Source organism: Schistocerca gregaria, chromosome 9 (assembly GCF_023897955.1).
Source record: "Schistocerca gregaria isolate iqSchGreg1 chromosome 9, iqSchGreg1.2, whole genome shotgun sequence".
NCBI classification, from domain to species: domain Eukaryota; kingdom Metazoa; phylum Arthropoda; class Insecta; order Orthoptera; family Acrididae; genus Schistocerca; species Schistocerca gregaria.
In genome coordinates this window covers 182,895,954-182,916,097 of record NC_064928.1, presented here as the reverse complement: position 1 = coordinate 182,916,097, position 20,144 = coordinate 182,895,954, and the positions used below count along the sequence as shown (strand labels likewise).

The window sequence follows — 20,144 nt, the reverse complement described above, 5'->3', positions numbered from 1 at the left end:
TGTCAATCACGGAATTGTTTCACTCTAACTGTAATAGGAGTCAGATTACTGTGTTAAGTTTTAACTGACGTCTTAGTCTTATTATATGCCTGATAGCGCTCGAATTTCAAAGAGGGTTCTCCACTTTCTCCACGACAAACGGAATTTACGAAGTCACTATAGAATGAAGTATTTTGGGTGTCGGACGACGCGAATGAGATCGCTGGCGCGGCCAGGCGGCAGCAGCGCGGCCAGGCGGCAGGAGGCGGAACAAGCGCAAGCGCTGGTGCCCCATTTGACCAGACTACGGACCCAGACCCCTGTCCCGCTCACCTGGTGTCCGCATAGGACGGCGCGCTGGGGCCCGCGGCGCCGCTTGCGCAGCCGCGCCTCGCCGGTGACGCTCCCTGGAGCCTCGTCTCGTCCGTGATGCCTGCCCAACACATTCAGTAAAAAAACCGAGCACGCACTCACTACCAACAAGAAAACATCGGCCGCCCCAGCTAGGCAAATGCTGCTCTGCGCTCACTGCTGTGCTGCCGCCCACAGCGGGAAGTACATAAAACCGAACAGGGCGACGGCTCGTTATTTAAGGTCTCTTCCTGATATGTGACGGCGGAACATGATTGCTTTGCATCATGAAACTCAGTAGTAGCATGAAACGTTTAGAAGATCACGACAACGGTATATACACATTAACTTTCGAACACTGCACCATAGTAAAGTATGAGCTACTCAATAACTGTACAGGAACGCGATTTATTGAAGAATCCCTGATTAATCTGCAATACAATACATTTGCTTATGGTGTGGGTCAACTGGAACGCCCAAAAAGTGTTTATCCTTCCAGGTCTTCCTACTGTTTACTTAAGTTTTCCAGCGTTGCTACTAATCCATACATAACAGTACATCCATGATGATGCGAGAGAGAGAGAGAGAGGGGTGCGTTGTATTTGCCTATGCACTCACTCTGGTCGGATACTAGGCGGCATCGCGGTCTGTCTCTACCTTCTTTTGGAAATCGACGGACATCAGCTTTAACCACCATAATCTACCTTTGTGGGGTCTGACAAAACGGAACAACCTCGGTCTTTACACGATCGCTGTTTACGAAATACGTAAGGATTCTTACAGGGGACAATTTTGTTGCATGATCGCATGACATACGAACATAACACGCGTTGAAAAGAAGGCAACGTCAATGATGTACACAGGTTCATAGTAGTAAGTCCGACGGTCCTCTTTCGAAACGGGATTTATGAGAATTTTTGTATCTCTTGGTATACTTCGCTCCAGGAGCGAGCGCCAAGATTGCTGGTATAAAGGGAGCTACGTTCTTGTTATGGCGTGAAGTCTAGCAACGGCACGCAAGTCGGGAACGATAAGAGATGGCTGTGAGAATACGTCAGCCAACGACACTGACCGGACCGCCCTGCAGGACGACTTAACTCGACAGCAGCGGCCCCTATGTGAAGAGGACGTAAGCGCCGCGACCGACTAGTGACGGCCCAGTTCTATGGTAGCCTCAACTCTTAGTCACTTCGTAAATTTGTGGTAACGTCTTATAAGACCAAACTGCTGTCATCGGTTTCCAAGCCTAAACGACACAATCTACAACTGGACAACACACAAACACCCATGCCCGATGCCTAAGGGAGGGCTCGAACCTCCGACAGGGGACGTGGTGGTGGTGGTGGTGGGGGAGGGAGGGGGAGGACGCACGAACAAGGCGCCCTAGACTGCGCGGCGAGTAACTTCGCTCATTCTATCTATTTAGCACAGACTTTGAATTGATTGTACTTAAAATTGCTTGCAGCAAATCTTTGTAATTGCAAAAGTTAAATACTGTAATCAATCATTACTAGAAATTATTCAGATAGTGAAGGCAGACGAAAATATAATAGTCATGGGTGAGTGGAATTCGAGTGTAGGAAAAGGGAGAGAAGGAAACATACTAGGTGAATATGGATTGGGGCTAAGAAATTAAAGAGGATGCCGCCTGGTAAAATTTTGAACAGAGCACAACTTAATCATAGCTAACATTGGGTTTAAGTGTCATGAGAGAAGGTTGTATACATGGAAGAACCCTGGAGATACTAAAAGGTATCAGATTATATAATGGTAAGACAGATTTAGGAACCAGGTTTTAAATTGTAAGACATTTCCAGGGGCAGATGTGGACACTGACCACAATCTATTGGTTATGACCTGTAGATTAAAACTGAAGAAACTGCAAAAAGGTGGGAATTTAAGGAGATGGGACCTGGATAAACTGACTAAACCAGAGGTTGCACAGAGTTTCAGGGAGAGCATAAGTAAACAATTGACAGGAATGGGGGATAGAAATACAGTAGAAGAAGAATGGGTAGCTTTGAGGGATGAAGTAGTGAAGGCAGCAGAGGATCAAGTAGGTAAAAGGACGAGGGCTAGTAGAAACCCTTGGGTAACAGAAGAAATACTGAATTTAATTGATGAAAGGAGAAAATATAAAAATGCAGTAAATGAAGCAGACAAAAAGGAATACAAACGTCTCAAAAATGAGATCGACAGGAGGTGCAAAATGGATAAGCAGGGATGGCTAGATAAATGTCAGGATGTAGTGGCTTAGAGTCACTTTTATGAACATCAAGAGCTCAGATGAAAACCCAGTTCTAAGCAAAGAAGGGTAAGCAGAAAGGTGGAAGGAGTATGTAGAGGGTATATACAAGGACGATGCACTTGAGGACAAATATTATGGAAATGGAAGAGGATGTGGATGTGGATGAAATGGGAGATATGATATTGCATGAAGAGTTTGACAGAGCACTGAAAGAGTCGAAACAAGGCCCCAGGAGTAGACAACATTCCATTGGAACTACTGACGGCCTTGGGAGAGTCAGTCCTGACAAAACTCTACCATCTGGTGAGCAAGATGTATGAAACAGCCGAAATACCCTCAGACTTCAAGAAGAATATAATAATTCCAATCCCAAAGAAAGCAGCTGTTAACAGATGTGAAAATTACCGAACAATCAGTTTAATAAGACACAGCTGCAAAATACTAACACGAATTCTTTACAGACGAATGGAAAAACTAGTAGAAAGATCAGTTTGGATTCCGTAGAAACACTGGAACACGTGAGGCAATACTGACCCTACGACTTATCTTAGAAGAAAGATTAAGGAAAGGCAAACCTACGTTTCTAGCATTTGTAGACTTGGACAAAACTTTTGACAATGTTGACTGGAATACTCTCTTTCAAATTCTAAAGGTGGCACGGGTAAAATACAGGGAGCGAAAGGCTATTTACAATTTGTACAGAAACCAGATGGCAGTTATAAGCGTAGAGGGACATGAAAGGGAAGCAGTGGTCGGGAAAGGAGTAAGACAGGGCTGTAGCCTCTCCCCGATGTTATTCAATCTGTATATTGAGCAAGCAGTAAAGAAAAACAAAAGAAAAATTCGGAGTAGGTATTAAAATCCAAGGAGAAGAAAAACTCCGAGGTTTGCCGATGACATTGTAATTCTGTCAGAGACAGCAAAGGACTTGCAAGAGCAGTTGAATGGAATGGACAGTGTCTTGAAAGGAGGATATAACATTAACACCAACAAAAGCAAAACGAGGATAATGGAATGTAGTCGAATTTAGTCGGGTGATGCTGAGGGAATTAGATTAGGAAATGAGACACTTAAAGCAGTAATGGAGTTTTGCTATTTGGGGAGCAAAATAACTGTTATGGTCGAAGTAGAGAGGATATAAAATGTAGACTGGCAATTGCAAGGAAAGCGTTTCTGAAGAAGAAACATTTGCTAACATCGAGTATAGATTTAAGTGTCAGGAAGTCATTTCTGGAAGTATTTGTATGGAGTGTAGCCATGTATGGAAGTGAAACATGGACGATAAATAGTTTGGACAAGAAGAGAATAGAAGCTTTCGGAATGTGGTGCTACACAAGAATGCTGAAGATTAGATGGGTAGATCACATAACTAATGAGGAAGTATTGAATCGGATTGGGGAGAAGAGAAGTTTGTGGCACAACTTGACCAGAAGAAGGGATCTGTTGGTAGGACATGTTCTGAGGCATCAAGGGATCACCAATTTGGTATTGGAGGGCAGCGTGGAGGGTAAAAATCGTAGAGTACACTAAGCAGATTCAGAAGGATGTAGGTTGCAGTAGGTACTGGGAGATGAAGGAGCTTGCACAGGATAGATTAGCATGGAGAGCTGCTTCAAACCAGTCTCAGAACTGAAGACCGCAACAACAACAACATGCAAATCGAAACAGGTATCCCATCAGCTCCACTTCCCATTCATCTTTAGGGTTTCTGTTGATTTTTCCATCCCGCAGTCACATATTTTGGTGTTCGCATGGACGTTTCAACTTTCAGTCAATCTCTCAAATCCAATTTACGAAAACAAAAGTATTGTACGCGCAAACAAAGCTGACACTCGGCGTGGTGGCTGATAGGAACGAATGCGATGACATTTCTCATTTACAGCTGCTCCCATCAGCCAGCGCGCCGAGTGTCAGGTTTGTTTGCTCGATTAATACACTATTTTCGCCTTTGTCATCCTCCGCTTTGGAACCAGTATGGTCTTGATAAGATTCCAAATTACAAATGGTAGCATACCCTGGAAAGCCAATCTAAAATACGTTGGGGGTGAGATACAAAATATACCCCAAATAAAGCATATCGGTATACATTTGGCCAACAGGAAATTTGTGTCAATAATAACAGCGTCAAAATCAAGACAAACATTTTCAATGTATTCGTTCTCTCAATCAAGTATGGCCCAAATTTGGGTGCTTACAGCTAAAAACTAGGAGTACAGAACTGAGTATGCCTACCCATTATCACCGTAAAATACCAATTTATTAACACTTAACAACAGCTCGGAAAAATTCGTATCAACACCAAAAAGGATACCTACACCCAGAATCTCGCTCTTAACGAAACAGTGTCACAGCAACATTCCAATCATAGGTTGAAATTATCAGTTGTGACAAGATTGGTTACTATCCTCCGACTTATTCAAAATGAACTTTGATAGTGTTCTAAACTGGACAATGACGTGAAGGTATACATACTTTACTGTTCACAGAGTGTCAAACCAAGAAATCAAGTTAACGATAGAAAAAGATACAACACGGATCTAGAGGATAGGGAAAACAATGGTATGACCATGTGAGACTATCGATGCTAACAAAACTTCAAAGTCCAGTTCCGCATTTCAGTCCTTCCTAGAATTCTCCTCACCCACAGAACCCTGCATAAACAAAAGACAACTGGAGGACGAGTAGAGAAGCATGGAGATTGAGTGACGGTAGACGGCGAACGATACTGTAACAACCTCTGCAATATCCAGTGTATGGTCTTACACAGCCCATTTAATAGAGGTGAATACGTATGACTTCCAGCAATAACCAATACCAACATCAATTTTTTTGAACAGCAACCCTCCAACCTCAGCCCGGCTCAGGCACGACAGCAGACTGAAGACGCCTCAGGTTACGGAAAAAAAATGTGTGGTCAGAGTCCAGACAACAGGCATTCGAAATTGAGCTCAACAGACCGGAAGCTAGCGAAGCTGTAGAAATATCGCGAAAAATATGACAACTCTGCCCCGAACGCTACTATTGACAAGGAAGTCTGAAAAATCTATATTTGCAAAACAAAGCAATTCAGTACAGTATATGAAAGGTCTGCACACAGATGAGAGAATCTGAAGCTTCGGCCTGGGCAGCAGATGAGCTATTCTCACCGTATACGTCAAGGCCGTATATCGATTGCGCCAGACCGCCCACTAACTGCTTCAAAGTCGCTCCACACTTGCCTTTATGCACCGTGGCATTCAACACTTCCACTGACCATATACTGTGTAACACGTTGCGAGAATGGGACAATGTGGTGCCTGTACCAAAATATGAATTCACCAGACTGACATCTTTCGTTGCTCCTTTGGAGAACTTTTAGCGTAGGTAATAAAACAGCTTCCAGTTTTTCAAAAATCCAGCAACGTGAACGAAGGAACGCCTAGTTAACCCAAGTTTTTTTTTCGTTCACAGCCGAGTTCTATTTTCACTTGGTATTTTGACAGTCAAAATGACATATCGAGATAGGTAAGTGACTGCAGGATAACCAACTAACATCGCACATTGGGAATATTTAAGACAGGTGTGTGGAGTATGCTAAAGAACTAACACCTGTTAGCAGCGATCTGCAGAAGTTAAATATGAGCGTCACAAGTTACGAGCAGGTTTCCCAGTCGCGCGTGCTCTGCGGTCCACGCACGAGGGTCAACATAGGCGTTTCGAAAGAAGTCACTGCAGAATGAAGGGGTTGCGAATCAAGTGTTTTGAGTGGAACGCTGCAGGATGGAAACCAGGAGCAGCAACCTTTTTGTACACTGTAGCTGCATTCACACCAAGTCGCGTTTTGGGTTTTCACCCCTCTTCAGTTTGCGTAATGCACTTAACATTACTACGAGCTTGTTCCTATGGATTAATCTGACACCTACAAGGCTATACCGCTGACAACCCATCGCAGAAGTTAGAGATTTTTAAAGCTCGCCATAACGACGTATTTTTGACGCAAAATCATGGAAGGAATCAGTGATTTCGCAACGAAGGATCCTGTGAAACACTTCTCGCTTTGTTCGTCCACGAGATCCACAAGGCAACTGAAGCCAAAGCCCAGTTTGATGTTTTAGTTTCTTTACTTCCTGAAGACGTTCGACAAAGGTCCGCTGTGTCCGCTAAAGAAATACGGGCTTCTGGATTATCGGACCAGTTCTCTGTTTGGACTTTAGTTATTAGCAAAAGACAGAAGAAGGAAAGATGTCGAAACATCGTGTAAATAAAAAATGGCAACTCTTTTTCAGTCTCAAAAGTTTGCAAATCAATATCACGAGGGAAACAATCTCAGAGCATCTTGCTATCTGTCATGTTCCAAAACGATGTTATCTGGATACCGTTTTAAGAGTTACTGTTTTAGCAATTTCAGACATCCAGGTCAGCTGTTAACTAAATTTTCGTAACAGCCTTTTTATAAGTATTTTTTGGTCTGTTATTTCTTTTTTTTTAGTCTTTAATGTTATTTGTCTGTGCCTTTCAGACAGTTCGCACTTGCTTAGCAAAGGCTTATCGTATCAGAGGTCTCGTACTGGCTGGTTTGTGTGCACTCCCGGCCTCCAGCGAACAGTTGTCGCTCCCAAAAGCGTTTATGGGCGTGCGCCATCTACCCACTTCAATGGTTTCACCCGATAGCGGGATCGGAGCAGTCCGTCGCCAGAGCTTGCGCTGTAGAAGCAGAAATTAATGGAAAGTTGATTGTAAAGGTTACAAGATACTGGGGGATATTTAGGTATTCATGAAACAATGGTACTATTAAACTTTTTAACTCCGAATTACATTAAAGTGACTAAGTGGAGATTTTAATTCGAACATTTTTGGGCGTACGACGGTTACTGTAGAGCTATAAGGCGATGATTATGATGGACTTAAGTCGTTCAACAGTTTCGCTATCAGCGACCTCAATGGACAACACAAACATCTCGTGATTGGAACGATATCTGTTCCCACAAGCCTGACAACTGCGACCATTGCCATGGAACATTTAGCCAGGCATTCCATACGTAAGTCCCTTGGCATTTCACAGTCTCCCCCCCCCCTTTTTTTAATTTAAATTCCTAGTATTCAACTATCCCCTCTATGCGCAAATCAACTGACACCTAAGTCGCAAAAAAGTTTCTATTCCTTCACTTCCCTGCAGTCAAATTTTAAACGAACCCGATTACTAATTTTACTTTCGTCTTTAATGAAACCACCTTTTATCGCCGTTAATTCCGTAATGATGAAACAGACTCAACATTTGTGTTTACAACAGCAAGTGTCAAGAGTCAGTGGATAGGTTCTATGTTATGCAATCTATTCATAAAATCTGAGCTGCAATGTTTTCCGTTAAACTGATTCACGTCCTTCACTCAGAAGACGAGAACCGTAATGACACTTTCTTTCAAATGGGAATGAGTACAGGTATGCTACTTGTAAATTATGAACGCCATTATTGTCGAGATGAATGCTATACCAGCAAGCAATTTTGAAAACATTCTGTCTCTAAGAAAAATGGTGAATGAGAAGCATTAATTCTGGTGTGGGCTACGCATTTAAATTAATAGAAAAGGGTATAAAAATGTCCTAATTCGTAGCTCCATGGATGGATAACTTTTTTATTAAATTGGGTGGCTGATAGGAATGGAATTGAGAACACCATTCCAAAATCCGGATAATGGAGACATTTCCATCGCGAAGTTTAATTTGGGGAGGCTGGGATGGGGTGTATGTGGTTTCCCATGGGAGATTCATATCTCTATACCCAAAGACCACGCTATGTAGTGCGTCTCGCGACGTGAGTTCAGAGTGCCTTTTCTCCACCAACTGTTGTTCCCCTTCCCTCCCCCAGCAGTGATGATACTGCGTACAGCAGTTGCTACGGCGGTCGCGTTTTACGTTTTGACAAATGACAGGCACACTGCGCTAATGGGGTGTAACATTGCCATTGTTTTACACATGGCAGCTCATGAACTGGCTGGGGACTTTTTTTAGAGTTAGAGAGCGTTTAAAAACTGTCAGGACACAAACTCTGCGTGAAGTTTTTCACTGGTTGAGAAGTTAGAACGCTTTCGTGGTCATATGAAGTACTGCATTCGTAAGGTAAAAGTGATACCGTTGCTTAGAGTAGTGCAAAGTACTACATATATTTGATCCTAATTACTGTATTCAAGCCTTTGTCTCCCTCTAAAATTTATCCTCACTGCACCTTTGATTACCAAAACTGACCATTACTTTATGCCTCAGATTGTGCCCTGTAAATGAATCGCTTGTTTTACTGGAGTTGAGCTTAATCACTTCTCCCCAACTCATTGAGTTTATCTTGAAGAATTATACAATCTATCAACCTACTCTGCATTCTTCTGTTGCTCTAAATTTTATATATATTTTCTTGTTTCAACTTTCCTGGACCACATTTCACTTCCGTAGAAAGCTACATAGCACGTAAATTTACATCTTAATTTCTTTTTTAAATTTGTTGTTACTGTCAGATTGCATTTTTTACTCTTTTTACTCCGAACAGTTACTTTGCTGCCCAAATAAAGCTCAACTATTACTTTTACTGCCTCGCATAAACTAATTCGATCATAGCCTGATTTACTTCGACTACATTCCATTAATCGAGTTTTACAATTATTGAGTTAATCTTAATTGTCGAGACTGTCCATTTCGCTAAAATGCTCAACGTTCAGATCGAATGATATCTCACTCCGTGTTTGATGTCTTTAGACATGTCGTAATCCTGGTTTCTGGACAAGTTGCAAATGTTTTGCTTCTTGTATTTTATCCTCGAAAACTGCACAATTTGGACGTCTCAGGAGCTTTCTCTAACTCTACAATGCTAAAAATATGGAGCTTGCGTTTATCACGTCTAAGATTCGGCGTGCAATGAATTAGCAAATGTCTCAGGATAGTGGGACACACATGGCACATGCGAGTCGTATGTGCACCACACTGCTACTATACCAGCCAAAGCTATATAAAAGACCTTCTGAGAAGTGATTGCGCAAATGATTTGTCCAACGCACAAAGTCGTCGTGTGCTGACGCCCTTCGAACGGGGTACGGTGGACGATGCCAGACAGATGGGAATTTCGATTTCGGCAGTGATGCAGAAGTTCGGCTTCACATGTTCAACCTTGTCCGAGGAGTCGCGAATGGCTGCATGAGGGTGTCAGTCCACAACAGATTATGGGCCGTCCAGCCGTGAAGGGCGACATGTGTCCCAGTGGATAATCCGAAGAAACATGCTTTCCACGGTGTATGGGGGTCGACGCCGTACAAGTGTGCCACTGTCAACCCGGCGAAACCAGGCACAATGGCTTGCATTTGTCGCAAATCACCAGTGGGTGGACACTGGAACAAATGACGTGATACTGTCGCACCAAATCACGATTTCAATTGCACCACGGCAATGGGAGGCACTGTGTTTGGCGCAGACCACACGGATTGATGGATCCCACGTCAAGAAGGCTGTGGTCTCATGTCTGGGATACATTTTCCTGGGACGGATTGGGCCCCTAGTTCTGGGAGGGAGTTTGAATAGACCGCGGTATGTTGACCTGCTTGGGAAACATCTCCACCCATTATCGCCCTTCTATCACCCCGACGGTTCTGCGGAATTCGAAGACGATAATGGGCCACCAAATCGCTAAACGTCGTCCGGGAATGGTTCCAGGAACATGCAGTGGAGGTCCAAAGACTGAAATGGCCGCCCTGGAGCACAGATTTTAACCCTGTCAAGCATATCTGGAACACAGGCCCCGTACCATGGATGTGGCACCCAAGAACACCCCAGAATTGGTTGCCACTTTGCGAACTATTTGATGGCAGCTGCTTCTAGAGGAGTACCACGGACTCTTCGACATCCTTCCACGGCGTCTCACTGCAGTCCGCAGGGCCAGAGGCGACCCCACACGATATTAGGTGCCTATTTCAAGACATTTGCTGCCAGTGTAATCTACTGCCTCGGGAGTTCTCCTGAAACGCACCTTCCCCGATCTGGTACAAATCTCTTTTTGCAAAAGTTGATTGTATTCTGCAACAGTAACAAACTGATGGTTCAATACCATTCATACCTCTCACGACGGGGATAAGGAAAATCGTGGAGGATTTGCAGAAAATCGGGTGCGAAGCTATTGACAGACTCGGTGTACGTGCCAAAAGAACAGCAGCAAAACGAAAACATGGAGGAAGAAACAGATACAGTTCAAAGTTGAACAAAATGGCTCATGGACCTCGCCAGAGCAGCTCGCGAATGCAACGTTACACAAGGTTAGACAACTGATTGTACAGACCTGCCTCTTGTGGCGCCAGTGGAGACATGCTGGCGCTGCCGGCGCCAGTGCCAGTATTGATTGCACGCGGCCAGCGCGTGGGAGGGAGTTGCTGCGCGCGTAGATCAATGGGGACGTGCCCGCCACTGGACACCGGACGCCTTACCGGGCAGCTCCGCGACTAGATGGCAGTCTTAGCACGACCAACGAAACCATCTCAGCAGCGACACCATCTCAGCAGCGACACCCTTTTCCTGACTTCCACGAGCAGAATTGTACAGCGATTGCGGGAAGTTATCGAGATACCGCCGAGATGTAGACTTCTAGCAACAGCTGGAGAAGACAGTACAAACGGTTCGTGTGCCTAGTTCAAAGGTCGTAGTGGTTCCTACCAGCACACAGACGCTACGAGAAACTCTTACAGGGGTTCTCAGTGCATAAAAACTGGCACTTACCTCTCACGAAGGAAACGGTACAATTCCATCGTGCCCCACGAAAAGAAACCTTCAGATGTGGGGAATCTCATCAGAAACGCCGAGAAATAAATAAGCTGATATTACAAAAAGCCCGTATAATACTACTAATTACGTTTCTACCATTTTTATCAAGGCTCCTACCAACTTCTGATATGGATTCACAGTTTACTATAATACCTCACAGTTTTTATAGTAACAATGATATCCAAAAACTACGGCAAAAATTAAATGACACGGTGTGCACTACTATGGCAGTGGCTTAAAAGAAATGCTTCAATTTTGTAAATTTCCCAGTGACGTTACTGACGATGCCCTCTTACTGTGAGCAAAAGAACGACATATTAAAATGCTTATTCACCTACCGGTTAAATTAATTAGAATGGAATGAAATATACAATAGAGACATGTATTTACTTCCTTCAAATGATGTTGGTTGACGACACGTGGTAATAGGTAAGCTACGTAACTAGCGAGATAAGTCAAGCATTTATGAAAATGCTGAGAGCGAGCTACTGAGAAACAAACTTATCCGCAGACAGCAAGTGGAAACTTCATTGTACGCCGAGACTGCAGGATCCACACGAGCTACCAGTTTAACTTTCGCCAGCGAAATCGGTATTTCACAATTTGATATTCTGGTGAAGCAATGGCTCTTGGAATATTTCAACTTGTTGCTAAGTTCGATTAGCACCTTTACTTCTTAGCAGCATTATTACAGACCATCATTTTGCACTACCCCACTGCGTTATCTGTCATTAAGAAACCCGTAAGTGCATATGTACTACGCAATGGGCATTAGGTAAAGTGTAAACCAGATATAAGTAAAGAAGTCGGACGGTCCGCTCGCTAGCTTTTCTTGTAACAGATCGGCCGCGGATAGCGTGCTACTCTAGACACACGGAGGATTTCGCCTTTACAAGAACCGGCACGTTTCATAGCGAATACATCAGATTGCCTCCGCGCTAACTGAGGAAGGAGCAGCAGTGAGCGCAGCCGGGGCGGCACCTGCGGCTACCGGGCGCCAGCCAACCTGCTACATCCAAAGCCGCAGCCTTGGTCGCCACACATAACCTCGCTCCCGCGCCGGCCGAACGGACGGACGGTGGTGGTGCCGCTGACTGCTGACTGACTCGCTGCAGGCCGCCACTCCACTCCTGCCGCCACTGCCCTCCGCCGAGCCACTGGCCGCAACCCCCGGGGAGGCCTGCCCAGCGAGCGAGCTATCGATCCATCGACCGTCGCCCGGCCAATGGGGTGCCAGCCCAGGGGGCAGCACGGTCGACGGTCTGGAAACGTCGCTAACGCCCACGCTCCGCAATTGCCTTAAACGCTGTTTCCCGAAATGCTGCGTCAACCCAAAAGGCACACAATCCGTCTACTATTCATTGTGTAGTGGAAGGTGCTTCGAGCAAATATAAGTCACTCCCGGCCTATTCTTTGTGTGTGGTGAGAGGAAACTATCCCTGCGGTATCCGAACAATTAGATTGTCTGACAAACTAAAATCAGCCACGCTCTGGCTACGTCACTCCCCCGAAATATCCTTCCTGCAAGATAAGCAGAAGAACTACCGTTAAGTTTAGAAGGCACTGGCGGTAGGGTATCTGTGAGGGCGTGTCGTTGGTCGTTCCTCCAATTTTCTTCAACTAACAGGTCCCCAGCGGTAGGATGGACTTTTGGAAACATACATACGGTGATGCAGGCTAAGGTCGCAGTTATCACACCCTGCACTCTGCCCCATTCACTCACTCTTGTGGGCCCTCTTTTGCGAATAATCGAGGAAAAAGTATTGTGGAATTTCGCGTGATGCACTAGAACTTTCGATTAGTAATGTTATTCTGACAACTGCCGTAGCTTGACGGTTAACGGAGTTCTAACACAAAAGGTTATTGATTCGAATATACTTAGGTGCATCGAAACTATTCTATAATAGTATCAACAAAAATGTTATTTTTATTCAAGTAACTTGTTTAAATGACTTATGTCTATTACTTTGATACGACATTTTAATCAGCGTATGAACTATTTCCATGGCTCATTTTTCCAATTATTTTTTTTCATTTGGGATCTTTGTGAATGTGACTAATTATTGATATCTATTGATATATCAAATTTCTCCGCTTTTATGATTTTATATTGTTGCCCATGTTATTGCATTCATTCATTATTTTTATTCCTCATTTTGCTGGGATTTCGTTTTACTTTTAATTCCTTCTCACACCTTCACCTACGCTATTTAGTGCACAGTGCACCAAGATTTTATGTTTTAAATGTTTATATGGTGATTGTCACTCAAAAATCTACATAACGAAAATGGCTCTTCTGACACCACTGGACTGTCAATATAAACAGATTAGTTCGTCTTTTGTTCTGAGCGATAAATCGACGTTTTTAGATGTTTGGCTCTCATGACAAAAATAATGAATTGCAGTTGCACACAGATTCCACGTTGGAAAAGAGTTACAGGAAAAAGAAATGAAAACAAACAGTTAATACTCTTATTAACATGACGTGGGAAAGGAACATAAAATCTGATTTTTTATTTTATCAGTAATTTTTCCCTAGTCTGACGTCAGCGGGACCCATGTCGCTGCCTGTACGATTGGGGAATTCCAAAATCATCTTTGGCTCGCCCCTCGCGCCTCTCAACAGCTCTTCGCTAACACTGTTCTTTGTTTTCAACAGTGTTTTTCATCGACGGCTGCGCGTGTTAAGTTAATGGTTGCTTTTAAAAGATTTTATTATAATCTTAGTATAATTGTGAGGCGTTTCATCATGTATGGACCTTCGTGTAATAGACAAGCCACTCTAAAGCTGTGGAGAGAAAATTTTCTGGAGGAAAACAATCTTCTCATTATAGTGTGTTATCAGTAGACGAATATGCGGATTTAGTTAAACAAGTAGAAGACGCGGAAAAGTTGAAAAAATCATTACGAAAAAGAAGAAACGATTTACTGTTTTGAAAATTGGTGATGTGAAAAAACTCATTGCACGGTGTGAAGGCAATATAAAATACTTTGTTCCAAGCTGATAAACTTTATGCTGTGATTGAGGCAGCCCATGTTGCTGTGGGCCCTGGTGGTCGCGATAGGATGTTAGCTGAGACAGCAAAAAAAATATACCAATATCATAAAGGAAATAATATGCCTGTATTTATCAATGTGTGATGTTTGTCAACGAAAGGCAAAAAGGCTACTTTCAAAGCCTATTTTCCATTCGGATATGAACAGCAGATGCCAAGTCGATCTGATTGATTTCCTAAGCCAACCAGACGGAAATTTAAAATTCATTTTAGTTTATCTCACAAAATTTGTTCTTCGTGCGCGAACATCAAAGAGGGCTGAAGAAGTAGCTTATCATTTGAACGACATATTCTTAACTGTAGGGGCGCCGTGCACTCTTCAATCTCATGACAGGAAATGTCAATTATGTTCTAAGTGAACTCGCAAAACTTTGGCCAAAACTGGAAATTGTGCATATACTACCAAGGCACAGCCAAAGTCAGGGTTCTGTTGAATGTGCCAACCAAGACATAGAAAATATAAGTTTTTGGTTAAAGGACAACAATTCAACGAAGTGATCGGAAGGATTAAGATGTCAAATTCACGAAACATCTAGCTCCCATTTGCCATAAACAATCATCTTACAAAGCATTATTCGGAATCGAACCCAGAGTAGAACTTTCCCACTTCCTCGTTGCCTCCAGAAATCAAATGATATTCAGGATGAAGATGACCTGAAGAAGGCAATCGAAGATGATGACAATACTGAACAGTACGAAGACATAACATTGTTAAAATTGACACAAGCGACATTACACATGCTAGGAAAACTGCAACAGAATTTTTTTTAAAAAAAGCTAAAAGAATGAAAGCTGCTTAAGACAAATCTCATCCACCAGAATTGAGGTAATACTTGAAAAGACTGATGGCAGCCTCTATGAAGAAGGCACCAAACATGGCGTACTTCGGAAACATTATTGCGCAGGTATAATTATTGAAATTTTCCATAATTTTTGTAGTATTAAAATACTTGTTTTAACTATTTTTTAGAACTGATTTCGACGTCTGCATTCAGAAGTTTTTAGATTTGGGAGATATTAAGCAGGATATTGAAATATGTAAGGTCTGCAGCCACGAAAAGTTGTACCAGGGCACGCATTGTGAAATAAAGTTGCATGAGAAAGTGTACAACATACAAATGAAATTGTTAGAAAAACAAAGTACTCTGCAATTCTAAGTGCAACCGAAGTAAACCTTGCAAAAATAAGTAAATAAGCATATTGCAGATAAGGTGATTTCTGTGGATGGATATATGTAAGGATCTAGTGATACATGTGAAATTACTGATTAGTTAATACATCACTTTAATGAATCATTACCTATTTTCTTTATATTCCTTTATTCAATTTACTTTGGAAAGCTTATAGAAGATACCAACTAGGTGAAATTAGTTCAGGCTAGGGCGTTCCAGTTTATCCTAAAACGTGTAAATTCTAACTAGGATAAACTGATTCGAACTAACCGAAACTGTTTTATCCTATCGGTAACAAGATGAACGAGTTTGACCTAGGCGAAACTAGTTCATCCTAAAATCGGGTTTGGCAGGTAACATACGCACATGAAGCTGCATGAAGTGCCAGAACCACAAACAAGGAGCAGTTTGCAGCTGTCTCTCAGTCCTGTGTTAAGTAGCTGCTGGGTTGTTAATCCAGTCAGCCACCTTGTCAAAACACGTGACACACAGTTCATTAAGTATCGTACGTTACGGCAGAGATTAATCGGAAAAGACGCTACTCCTCTGTTTACCGAAAGGCAGCACCGACACACGGGCAGTAGAATATGCCTCAGTACAGAGTTCCCACTGCCAGGTGAGGAGCCCTCCCAGACAGTACAGCCAACCGCAGAACCCTCTATACGGACCAATTTAGCTGCCGTTATCGGTCCTAAAAAGAGTTTGATGCAGCTCTCCACGCTAATCTATCCTGTGTAAACCCCTCATTTCTGCTGAACTACTGCAATCTGCAGCCTTGCCTCCCTCTACAATTTTTACACTCCACATTTCCCTTACTTTTTTTACTATTCCTTGCAATAGTGTTTATTTACTGTTTTAATTAAGTCCAAACAAGGCCCTGAGAAAAGACATACCATCAGACCTACTGGCAGCCACGGGAGAGCCAGCCGTGGAACTCTTCCATCTGATGTGCAAGATATGAGAGAGGCGTAATACCCCCATATTTCAAGAAGGATGTAAATTCCAATCCCAAAGAGACTGCTGATAGGTGTACATATTACCAAACCATCAGTTTATTAAGTCCTGGTTACCTAATACTAACTACTACTTTACAGAAGAATGGAAAACTGAAGCAGCCGATTTCGGTGAAGACCAGTTTGGATTCCAGAGAAATATGGGTACGCGCGAGACTTAAGTTGATTGGAATACTTTTTGAAATTCTGAAGGTAGCCAGAGGAAAATACACGGAGCGAAAGTTTATTTACAACTTGTACAGAAACCAGGCAGCACTTACAAGAATGGAGTTGAGCCAAGGCAATCAATAGTTGAAAAAGGGAGTGAGACATTGTTTTAGCCTTTGCCTGATATTATCCAACCTGTACATCGAGCAAGTAGCTAAATAAACCAAAGAAATTTTTTGAGAAGGGCAAGATTCAGGTCGACGAAATAAACCTCTGAGGTTCACCAATAGCATTTTAATTTTGTAAGAAAGCAAAGAACTTTGAAGAGCAGTCGAACGGACTGGACAGTGTCTTTAAGACTGGGTATAAGAGGAACATGAATGCAGTCCAATTAAATCAGGCGATCCTGAGGGAATCAGATTAGGAAACGAGACAAAGTGGTAGATGAGTTGGGGTGTTTAGGTAGTAAAATAACTGATGATAGCAGAAGAAGAGGGGCTATAAACTTAAGACTGCCAATGGCAAGAACAGCGTTTGTAAAAGATTTGTTAAAATCGAATATAGACCTAAGTGTGTGGAAGTCTTTTCTGAATGTATTTGTATGGAGCGTAGCAATCTATGGAAGTAAAACATGGACGACGAACAGTTCAGACGAGAAAAAACCTGAAACATGGTACTGCAGAAGAATACTGACGATTAGGTCACCTAATGAGGTGTTATTCAAGAGAATAAGGGAGAAATTTGTGACTCAATATGACTAAAACAAGGAATAGGCCGATAGGACATTCCGAGACAGCATGGGCTCACCAATTTAATACGGGGGAGGGGGTTAAAATTTTAATGGGAGACCAAGAGAAATACATTATGCAACACAGAAGAATACCGGTTGCAGTAGTTATTCAGAGATGAAGGTACTTGCACAGAACAGAGTAACAGCGAGAGGTGCATCATGGTTTGATGCAGCTCTTCGGACTGAAGACCACAATAGCAAAGACATTTTCTACAACTGTTTAGTTCCTTTTCAGTACTATCGCGATCTAACCATCTAATGTTCAGCATAATTCTTTAGCGACAAATTTTAACATTATGTTTTTCTTGTCTGGAATGTTTGACACTATAATAGTGAAGCCATAGTCACAATATTTTTAAGGGTTACAGTACTGGACATAATTCCAAATCATATGTTCTCCAACTACTGTTTTACATTCGAAAAATACTTAGATCGTCGAAACCGGTAATGGAACCTTTTATTTGAAGAAAAATTTTATGTATTGTGACTATGATTTAACTATTACAATGTCAAACTTTTGACTTATATTTAGTCTCATTCCTTACGAAAATTATGTTCGAATATAGATTTATTGTCTAACTGATTTTCATGTAAGGCAACATTCCAGATAATAGTCTTCATATTGGACGTTGAAGAAAACGTTTTTCGGAAGTGCTTTTGTTACTATTTCCGATCTGCATTTTACATCGTCTGTACTTCGACCATGGCTAATTATTTTGTTGTCCAAACAGCGAACTCCATTACTTCAGTCTCTCATTTTGTAATCTAACTCCCTCAGCGTTGCCTAGTTTTGGTTACTTTTTCATATTCCCTTTGCAATATCTTTTTAATATATAATTCATGTCAAGTTGAGAGTTGACATGGTTTCATGTCATCGGTAAATTAATGTTTCTCTATGAACTCGTAATTCCCTTTTCTAAGTTCTCCTTTACTACCTTATCAATGCACTGAAGGAAAACTACAACACTGTCTCATTCCTTTCTGGCCACTGCTATTTTATGTCCTTCCATTCTTATAACTGCAGTCTGGTTTCTGTACAAGTTGTAGATAATCATCCGGTGTCTTGCAGTTTATTCCTTCTATCTCCAGAATTTGAGGGATTGTATTCCATTCCACTTTACCAAAACCTCTCTCTCTCTCTCTCTCTCTCTCTCTCTCTCTCTCTCTCTCTCTCTCTCTCTCTCTTAATGTAATAATTACGTAAATTTATATTTGCCTTCTATTAGTAAATTCTCTAAGGAAACGTCTTACTGTCTCGGCATGGCCTTGCATGATCGTACAATCCTCGGGAACCCAAACTATCGCTCCAGCAGGCTGCAGAAAATTCATGTTATTTCCAACCGTGACTTATTAAACTAATGATTCGATAATACACAAAGTCGGCTGGTGTAATTTGAGTATAAATGATCATTTTTCATAGTAATCTGATCTTCCTATAATCAAAATTTATATATAGTCACATTCTACGTTTCACATGTGGCTGTAATATGTTGTAAATAATGTGTGTTGGACACAGTGATAGTGCCATTCTGAAATATTTTTCCTAGAAATGAAGACATACAATTTTAGTTGAAGAGGCAGTGTTGAGAAACTATCTGATGCAGTAACCAAACACACAATTCTAATGAACTTAGTAATATCACTAATAGTTTGTTAGTTACATTTTATAAATGTGGGGTAATTTTGGCATGATTGCACGCTGCGATGGACAATGAACTTTGTTTTCGTTTCCTGTTCATGCCACATGTATGTATTAAGAAAACGACATCTACATATAACAAGTGATCTTGAGAAAGATAAGAAGTCAGTGTATTCTTCTTCTGTAGTGGTCAATCCAAGGATTGGTTTGCAATAGCTACAATGGCAGCTTGTCTCCATTCTGTGAGTCTCAGCTTTTCTATTCATTTCTTTATAGGTGTTACATCCCACATCTTTCACGATTTGATCCATGTACTTCAGTCGTGGTCTTCCTGTCTTTTTCCCTCGACATATCCCTCTACGATTGTGTTCAGGAGTCCTTTATGTCTTAAAAGATGGCCTGTAAATTGCACTGTTATTTTAACAATGAAACTCCAGAAGCTCATCTCACCTGCTCTTTCCAGAACCACTTGCTAAAAAATTCAAAATTCCATAGGAAGTACTAAGATTTTCTTTGATAGACCTAGTGACGCAAGGGATGAAACCAAAGAAAGAAAAAATGCCTTGGTTGTACTTAAAATTAACCCAAATTCAGAAATAATAATAGTTTGTGTTCTAAAAAAAAATTTAAGGATCTGGAATCTTAAGCTAAAAAAATGACAAAATTGAACCAATAACTCTGGGAAGGAAAACAAATGTAATTGATGTAAACTGCTTAGCTTTTGCTCATTATTTTCAGAAACACTTTGAATAACGGCGAAATGAAGTAACACACCCCCAGTACAGTCGGACTACTACTACGTGCCACCTATACTTGCTTCACGCAGCCAGAAAGACTGGACGTGATGAAATTTCAAGAGAGGCTCCATCCAGAATCAGATTTTCACTCTGCAGGTGAGTGTGCGCTGATATGAAACTTCCTGGCAGATTAAAACTGTGTGCCCGGCCGAGACTCAGACTCGGGATCTTTGCCTTTTGCGG

General features: G+C 42.0%; 1 protein-coding gene across 2 annotated transcripts in view; it reads right to left on the bottom strand.

The window, feature by feature from the left end:
- The window catches only part of LOC126291757 (eukaryotic translation initiation factor 5), a 107,773-nt gene that overhangs the window by 44,391 nt on the left and 43,238 nt on the right, over positions 1-20,144 (bottom strand). The window contains exons 1-2 of one of the 2 annotated variants that reach the window (XM_049985439.1): positions 12,354-12,574; positions 313-412 (exon numbers count right to left, since the gene is read on the bottom strand). The exons of the other annotated variant lie outside the window; for it this stretch is intronic. The gene's annotated coding sequence lies outside the window, so the exon portion shown is untranslated. Of the gene's footprint in view, positions 1-312; positions 413-12,353; positions 12,575-20,144 lie in introns of those variants that run through there. 2 annotated transcript variants of the gene reach the window in all.